General features: G+C 46.6%; 1 non-coding gene across 1 annotated transcript; it reads left to right on the plus strand.

The window, feature by feature from the left end:
• Positions 1–7,730: 7,730 nt before the first annotated feature.
• LOC123574258 (small nucleolar RNA SNORA74) lies at positions 7,731–7,931 on the plus strand. The gene has a single exon (XR_006699144.2). It is a non-coding gene; the product is annotated as a small nucleolar RNA SNORA74 (small nucleolar RNA).
• The last annotated feature ends 507 nt before the right edge of the window (positions 7,932–8,438 follow it).

The raw sequence follows: 8,438 nt of genomic DNA on the forward strand, positions 1-8,438 counted from the left end.
GGCTTTTGTGTGACAGGCTTTATTTGCTCTTGGGTGCATACCTAGGACTGGAATTGCTGAGTCATAAAGTAACTCTATGTTTAATCATTTGAGGAACTGCCAGACGGTTTTCCAAAGCAGATGCACCACCATTTTACATTCCCACCAACAGTGTATGAGGGTTCCAATTTCTCCACATCCTTGCCAATCCAACTATGCTTTTGAGAAATAACAAGGACAACTGAAGAGCCCCACTCTAATTGGGTAGCTAGTACATAGCAGCAAGAGGAGTACACAGATGGAGGAGGGGTCCCTCCTCTACTCTAAGCCCTTAGGATCAGCCAGAGAGAATACAGCTCTCTCTAGTACTCTTCCTGACCCCTTAGACTATGTTAGCTGCCCCCTGACATGTGACCAAGAATACATATAGTACTTGTCATTCTTCTCCACTAGACTGTAAGCTTTAGGAAGGCAGGAATCTCTAATATTCTGACTTTGTCTGTAGCATCTGAACAGAGTCTGGCACATGATAGATGCTTCGTAAATGTCGATTGACTGAGTGACTGACTAACTGAACAAACAACTAGATATTTCTCTACTGGTGGTTCCTGTCTAGGGAGAGAGAAAAAGAGTAGTCACAGAGGCAGAAGTCATTAAGGAGGGAAGCAGGAATGAGAGGAGATGTAGGAGAAAGGGAAAGGCAGGCAAGAAGCTTGGGGACCTGGTGTAACTTGAGGTCAGCTTTAAGTTATGAGGTCAAACTTAGAGCTAATGGACTTCCCCTAGTCCTTTACTTTCCATCTAGCTGCATTTTTCTTTTTCCAGAAATGTTCCTTTTATGTTTTATTATCATTCTCTACAATTTTGTCTTTGGAAGAAGAGGAAACAAAAAAGTAGAGAAATAGTTGATATTACAGGTAAAAAAAAAACATAAATCAACCCACCAAAATTAATCCAAAATTTAAAAGGATGGAAGTCAAAAAGGTTGACTATGAAGGATTTTTTTTTTTTTTTTTTTTGAGACGGAGTCTCGCTCTGTCACCCAGGCTGGAGTGCATTGGCACAATCTCGGCTCACTGCAACCTCCACTTCCGGGGTTCACGCCATTCTCCTGCCTCAGCCTCCCGAGCAGCTGGGACTACAGGCACCCACTACCACGCCCGGCTAATTTTTTTTTTTTTTTTTTTTTTTTTTGTATTTTTAGTGGAGGTGGGTTTTCACCGTGTTAGGCAAGATGGTCTCAATCTCCTGACCTCATGATCCGCCCACTTCGGCCTTCCAAAGTGCTGGGATTGCAGGCATGAGCCACTGCACCCGGCCTGACTATGAAGGATTTTTAAGTTGGGAACAAAAGAAATCATCTTGGTTTTTCTCCAAAGGTCACTGAAAGACCTATAGGCCAAAAAGTTGACCACATGTTCAACAGGACATGAAAATATGGCTCACCTCACAGCCTTATTTATAATGGCTGGCCTTCCACACAAATTCTGCCTTCTACCTGGCCTAATCTGAATCCAATCATCACCAGGTTATTAGTCCCTCTCTCCCCAAAGGTCTGCATAGCTCCCTGTCCTCAGTTACTTCTTGTCTCTTCTTTGAAAGCACACATGCACATTCACACACACATACACCCTCATCTTTCCTTTTCATGAACCTTCAGAGTAGCTCTGCCCTCTCCACTTTGTGTGTTTGGAAGGAAAGAAAGCGAAATATATGAGATGCCAATGCAATTTCTCCTTTAGTAGAGCTCAGCAGGACAATTACCCACCCAATCTGCCTGGTTTTATAGCTCTCATAACCTTTCTTTATGAACACGCTGTGACAGCCGGATGTAGGCATTGATTATGGCAGCAGTCTTCAGCCACATTCCTATTTAACTGCAAAGCAGAGCTCCTGCCTACCAGCCCAGCACTGATCATGTGACTTTTTAAATTACTGTATTTATGGAAGCCTTTTCCCAACCAGAGCCTGTGTCCAACTCCATCAAAACTGGGGAAGATTTGAGCTCGCCACTTCCCCTCCAGTGGCTCTTTGGCCCTACAGCCTAGGGTCTCTTGCTGGAATCAAACTGGGGCTCTGGGCTTTCTTAGGAGAGGTCTGCAAGAGTTAGGGTGCACAAGAAGCATACCTTTTTCTTTATGAAAGAGCTGAGGAAATAGACAATGACACATGTTGGCAGATGCCAAGGGCAGTGGCTTGGTTGCCAGGCGTTCATCTGGCAATGGTGCTGGTGGAAGAGATCAGCAAAACCCACAGGATAGGTTGTTGTTGTTGAGGGGCGGGTATCGGAAAGGAATTTGGGAGAATTAGAGCACGGAGTTAGGAATTACTGTTTGTAGGCCTTTCCACTCTGGACCCCAGGGGAATCATATGGACTCTAGCCAGTGGGAGAGGGAAGTTTTAGTGTTCCAAAGAAATCCTGGTAGCCTTGCAGGCAGTCTGTCCTGACCAAGGACTCTGCCTGCCTGTGCCATGGTGGAGGACAAGTCTAGCAGAGAAAGCCAGTGTTCTTCAGTTACTGCAGCTCAGCGAAAAATCCCACTGCAGGGCACTAGGGATGCCGGTCCTGCAGAGGTAAGCAGTAGGAGTGACTGGCTTAATCTATTCGAAAACCTCCTGGAAAGATCCCGAAGACCGTGGACCAAGGTGACCTGCGTGGGTGGGCGATCCATTAGCCGAATGACAGCATTGCCGCAGAAAGTCAGAAAAAGGATATGCGTGGGAAGCGCAAAAGCGTGGGCTGGGCCTGCAGCAACGGAAAGGCGCCACGCTCGTGAGGGGAACCAGAGTTCCGGGGGCGCGTAGTGTGGGCAGGCAGGAAGCCTGGCTCCACTAGGACACACAGATTCTCTCCTGAGCAGCTGTGAACTATGCGCCCCTTCTACTCAAGAGATGGATTGGGAGTCCAACAGACGCAGCCATTGCTCAGACCCCAGCCCTTCTCTCCTATAAGAAGCAGGTTCACCTCTGCCACCGAACTCCCATTTTTTTTTTTTTTTAAGCCCGGCCTTTCCTAGGCGGGGTCAAGGGCCCCGCCCACCGAAGCCACGCCCATAAGCCGCCCCGGGGCGGGGCTCCCCTCGGCTCCCGGCTGCCCTTTCCCCTCCGGCCTCTGCCAGTGCTGCTGCGCCCTGCGGAGCTCCGAACACGTGCGCGTGAGTAAGGACCCCGAGGGGAGAGTCCTTGGAGGTTTCCCAGCCTGGGGAAAGAAGCAATGTAGGGTGGCTTCTGCCGGGGCACGGGATGAAATTGGGGTTCGTCCCCTCGTGACCCCGAACTTGGAGGGCATCGGAAAGAGACCTGGGTCCCGGAGTCGTCCCCTGTTTTTGTACCGTCCCTCTTCTCCCTAGGGAGTCCCCTACAGCCTGACTCTGACAGCCTCCATCTCCCAGTGCCAGGGGCAGGGACTTTGGAAGGTTTGTGAGGAACAAATGTCCGGTGGAACTGAGTCAGCCCCTTTAACCTGAGCCTTGAAAGGGGCACGCTATTTTTAGATCTGTTTTTAGACCCAGCGAACAATGAACCCTCTCTACTCATTTTCCTGTTTCTCTAAATTATTTGGAGGAAGTTAGGAGTGAAATTTGGGGATGGCTGGAAAAAGGTATGATCTTAGCCTTATATAAATTATAATGGTGACTGTGAGGCCGGGCACAGTGGCTCACGCCTGTAATCTCAGCACTTTGGGAGGCCCAGGCGGGCGGATCACGAGGTCAAGAGATGAAGACCGTCCTGGCCAACACCGTGAAACCCCGTCTCTACTAAAAATACAAAACTTAGGAGAATCGCTTGAACCCGGGAGGCGGAGGTTGCAGTGAGCCGAGATAGCACCACTGCACTCCAGCCTGGTAACAGAGCAAGACTCCGTTAAAAAAAAAAAAAAAAAAATAGTGACTATGTAGAAATATTTATTATCATTTGTGCAAACATTTTGGTTATTTTTTTTGAGACGGAGTGTCGCTCTGTCACCCAGGCTGGAGTTCAGTGGCAAGATCTCGGCTCACTGCAAGCTCCGGCTCACTGCAAGCTCCGCCTCCCGGGTTCACGACATTCTCCTGCCTCAGGCTCCCCAGTAGCTGGGACTACAGGCACCCGCCACCACGCCCGGCTAATTTTTCGTATTTTTAGTAGAGACGGGGTTTCACCGTGTTAGCCAGGTCTCTATCTCCTGACCTCGTGATCCGCCCACCTCGGCCTCCTAAAGTGCTGGGATTACAGGTGTGAGCCACCGAGCCCGGCCTAACATTTTGGTTATTGCTCTTAATCAGTTGAGGTCTTGGCATGACTACTGCCTCCAATTCCCCTCATATCCAATACTGCAGTTATTTTTCTAAGTGCTGTTTTTATTGTGTTTCAGGAAGTCTTATATTGGACTATCTAGTTTTCCCACTCTTCACTGCCCATTTCTCTCACTGGATAACTTTTCCCTTTTTACTCACTCATATTCACCATCTGAGCCTTTTTTGGAATGTAGCTCCTCAGGTGTTTACAGAGTGCCCACACTATACCAGACATTATCCTGGGGGTTAGCTTATATCACTTAAGCCTCCCAACCACCCTACGTACAGAGTACTATTAGTAATATCCCCATTCGGCTTGGTGTATTCGCGCCTGTAGTCCCAGCTACTCACTCAGGAGGCTGAGGTGGGAGAATCACTTGAGCCCAGGAAGTGGAGGCTGCAGTGAGCCATGATTGTGCCATTGCACTCCAGCCTGGGTGACAGAGAAAGACCCTGTAATATAATATCTCCATTCTACAAATGAGGAGACTGAGGTATAGAGAGGTTACTCGCCCAGTGTCATTTGGCTAGACACTAGTTAGGCGATAGAGCCAGGCTCCCGGATACTTGTTTAATCGACTCTTTTGCTACTGTTGAACTCCCGTGGTGTATGAGTAACAAGAGGTGAAAACAAAGCTAAACAAGGATAAGCTATTGGTTTTATTGTCTGCTGTTGTTTCTGTGGCTCAGGCCTAAGATACCACGTTTTGAGGGCAAGGACTCTGAGCTGCACACGTGTTCACTGTTGGCTGACTAACCTGGAGTTGTTTCATTGCAGAGAGGCCAGCTGTGGCAGATGCAACTGCAGGTGAGTGCAATCCCTTCAGCTCTCTTGGCTCCAGCTGTAGGCAGCTGCCTAGGTTGTCTTGTACCTAGGCAAGTGTTACACTGCTGGGAGAACAGCAGCCAATAGCTGGTTGGCATTCTGGCCCTGGTTCATGCCAACTCTGTGTTGACTACCCCAGGATGCCAGCATAGTTGCTTATCCATCAAGGCAGGGGTGTTTTTTGGCTTCCCTGGGCCACATTGGAAGGATAAGAATTGTCTTAGGTCACACATAAAATATAGTAACACTAACGATAACTGATAGCTAAATTTAAAAAATATTGCAAAAAAAAAACCACCCTCATAATGTGTTAAGAAAGTTTACCAATTTGTGTTGGGCTGTGGGTTGGAAAAGCTTGCATTAAGGTTTAATCTGTGAGAGCATGACTTTTTGCAGAGAGAATAAATCCAGACCTTCCTGAATAGTTCTGGTCCAACAGGTTTGGGTAGCAAGAAGTTACTTGAATCATACCTTGGAAATAAAACAAAGCTAATGGGAAGAGGGGGTTGGTAAAAATAGATGGAAAAGTCACACCTTTATTTTTAGTGCCTACTAAGTGCTCAAAGGGGGCCAGATACAATGGGATTTTTGCTAATTTCGCTGAAATTAAAGTGCGTAGCTCCCACTACCCACCATAAAAGCTAGTCATGGCCGGGCGCGGTGGCTCAAGCCTGTAATCCCAGCACTTTGGGAGGCCGAGGCGGGTGGATCACGAGGTCAGGAGATTGAGACTATCCTGGCTAACACGGTGAAACCCCGTCTCTACTAAAAATACAAAAAACTAGCCAGGCGTGGTGGCGGGCGCCTGTAGTCTCAGCTACTCGGGAGGCTGAGGCGGGAGAATGGCATGAACCCGGGAGGCGGAGCTTGCAGTGAGCCGAGATCACGCCACTGCACTCCAGCCTGGGAGACACAGCGAGACTCCGTCTCAAAAAAAAAAAAAAAAAAAAAAGCTAGTCATGATTCCCTTTGTAGAGGATTTTACAACCATAGTTATCTATGGGATTCCCTATTAGGGAAACATTGATGGGAATTCACTTTAAAATTATGGGCATTCTCTAGCTCTTTAATAAAATATTAAAATATCGATTGAGGGGGCTCTGGGAACTGAACAACTACAACCACACTAATTTCTCCTTTGGGCTGACAGTATATTCGCTTTAGTTGCTTACTGATTTTCAGAAATGAATAGTTGTTGCCCCATTGAAGTGAGTTCCTTTTATAATTGTTGCCCCATTATTGAGTTCCCTTTGTAGTAATTTTGTTTTGGAATGCTTTTTCCCAAGTAGTTGGGATGATAGGTGTGTGCCACCACAACCAGCTAATTTTTTGTTTGTTTGTTTTTTTAAGTTGTAGAGACAAAGTCTCATTATGTTGCCCAGGCTTTAGTAGAGACGGGATTTCACCATGTTGTCCAGGCTGGTCTCGAACTCCTGGGCTCAAGTGATCCTCCTGCCTCCTAAAGTGCTGGGGTTACAGGCATGAGCCACTGCACCATGCCTGGCCTGGAATGCTAATTTTTTGAGAAGAGATGACCCTCAGTTGCTATGAAAAGTGACATCCTAGTTTCCACAGGAGGAACTGGGGAGGATGTTGGGGGGCAGGGGAGTTGTTTATCAAAGCTTGTTTTGTTAGATCAGTTGGCATTCCCTTAATAGGATTCTCTCAACTAAATATGAGTGCTTTGTGTGAATGCCTCAACTGTGAATAGCCTTTTACATATGGGGTCTTAAGGCTAGTGATATCTGTAGGGCTTGGGGGATGGTTAGCTTTATAGTACTCTAGGCAGGGAAAAGGCAAATAATGGTAAATAAAATAATTCCTGAGGCTGTAGAAATGAGGATAAATCATAAATGGCAAGCAGCATTCTGTTTCCATCTGTCCAGATCAGGGTACTTAGGAGCTGTTGTTTTAGACCGGGGTGCCAAACATTCAAATTCATCGGGAATATAAAAAACAAAAAAGAAATTAGGTGGATGTGTTGGCATGCATCTGTAGTCCCAGCTGCTTGGGAGGCTAAGCTGGGAGGATCACTTGACCCAGGAGATTGAAACTACAGTGAACCATGGTCATGCCACTGCACTCCAGCCTGGACAGAGTGAGACCCTATCTCAAAAAATATATATATATACAATGCATTGCTATTTATTCACCGTTCTGTGTACTAGATCACTAAGTTTGCTTGTCTTCCTTTTTAGGATGACTTGAAAGTAGGGCATCCTTCACCCATCTGAAGAGAGGAAATAGTGGCAGGTGACAGTCTGCATGTGCAGTTTTCAGGTAAATATCCCTGTTCATTCCAACATTGACTACCTCCTCTGTGCCAGGCCTGTTGGCTAGTTGGTATCTATCAGGAAACAATTGAGAGGTAAATTAACCTATATTTGTAAGATCCATGAAGGAAAGGACAGTATATCTTGTTTTATTCACTGCTAGATCCCAATCACAGTGCTTGGCACATGGCAGGAACTCCCTGAATGTTGGATAAAACAACTGAAAACATGGAAGGGGATTCCTGTTAAAGAGTTTGACAACAGGGTCTGCAATCAGTGCTTCCATGCCTGTTTTGCAGCCAACATTCGACTGATAGGTCTTCTACCTGGAGTGCCTAGGTATCTGAAACAATGAGAAAGCTGTTTCAGGAATCATCCAGCGGTTGTCAGCTATCCAGGCTTGTGTGGTGCCTGTGATGGTGTTACACTGTTGGAAGAGCAAGCACTGTCTTTATTGAGGTTTGGCTCCAAGCACTGTTTTGGTGTTGTAGCTGAGTACCTTTGGGCAGTGTTTTGCACCTCTGAGAGTGGAATGACTCCTCCTGTGGAGTTGGTCCTAGTCTGGGTGCAAACAATTTTTTTCTGTTAGAAAAAGGACCCTGTCTTAGGGACAGCCTGTCATTCTTTTCCTCTTTGAATCCTAGATGCCTTCACCTGAATATCATCTACCCGCATCACGACCCCAGATGTCTGACAGCCCTGTGTGACACCAAGATAAGTAATATATGTAGTCTTCTTGTCATGTAGGTTCCAATTAAATTACTGCAGCTCAGACGGGGGTAGGGTACTTAAAATTATGATTTGAAAAATTATGTAGAGTATCAGAATTTTTTTTTCTTTTTTTTTTTTTTTTTCTTTTTTTTGAGACGGAGTCTTGCTCTGTTGCCCAGGCTGGAGTGCAGTGGCTCGATCTCGGCTCACTGCAACCTCCGCCTCCCGGGTTCAAGCGATTCTTCTGCCTCAGTCTCCCAAGTAGCTAGGACTACAGGCACCTGCCACCATGCCAGGCTAATTTTTTTATTTTAAGTAGAGATGGGGGTTTCACCATATTGGCCAGGCTGGTCTCAAACTCCTGACCTTGTG

The sequence above is a fragment of the Macaca fascicularis genome, chromosome 6, assembly GCF_037993035.2.
Source record: "Macaca fascicularis isolate 582-1 chromosome 6, T2T-MFA8v1.1".
NCBI classification, from domain to species: Eukaryota; Metazoa; Chordata; class Mammalia; order Primates; family Cercopithecidae; genus Macaca; species Macaca fascicularis.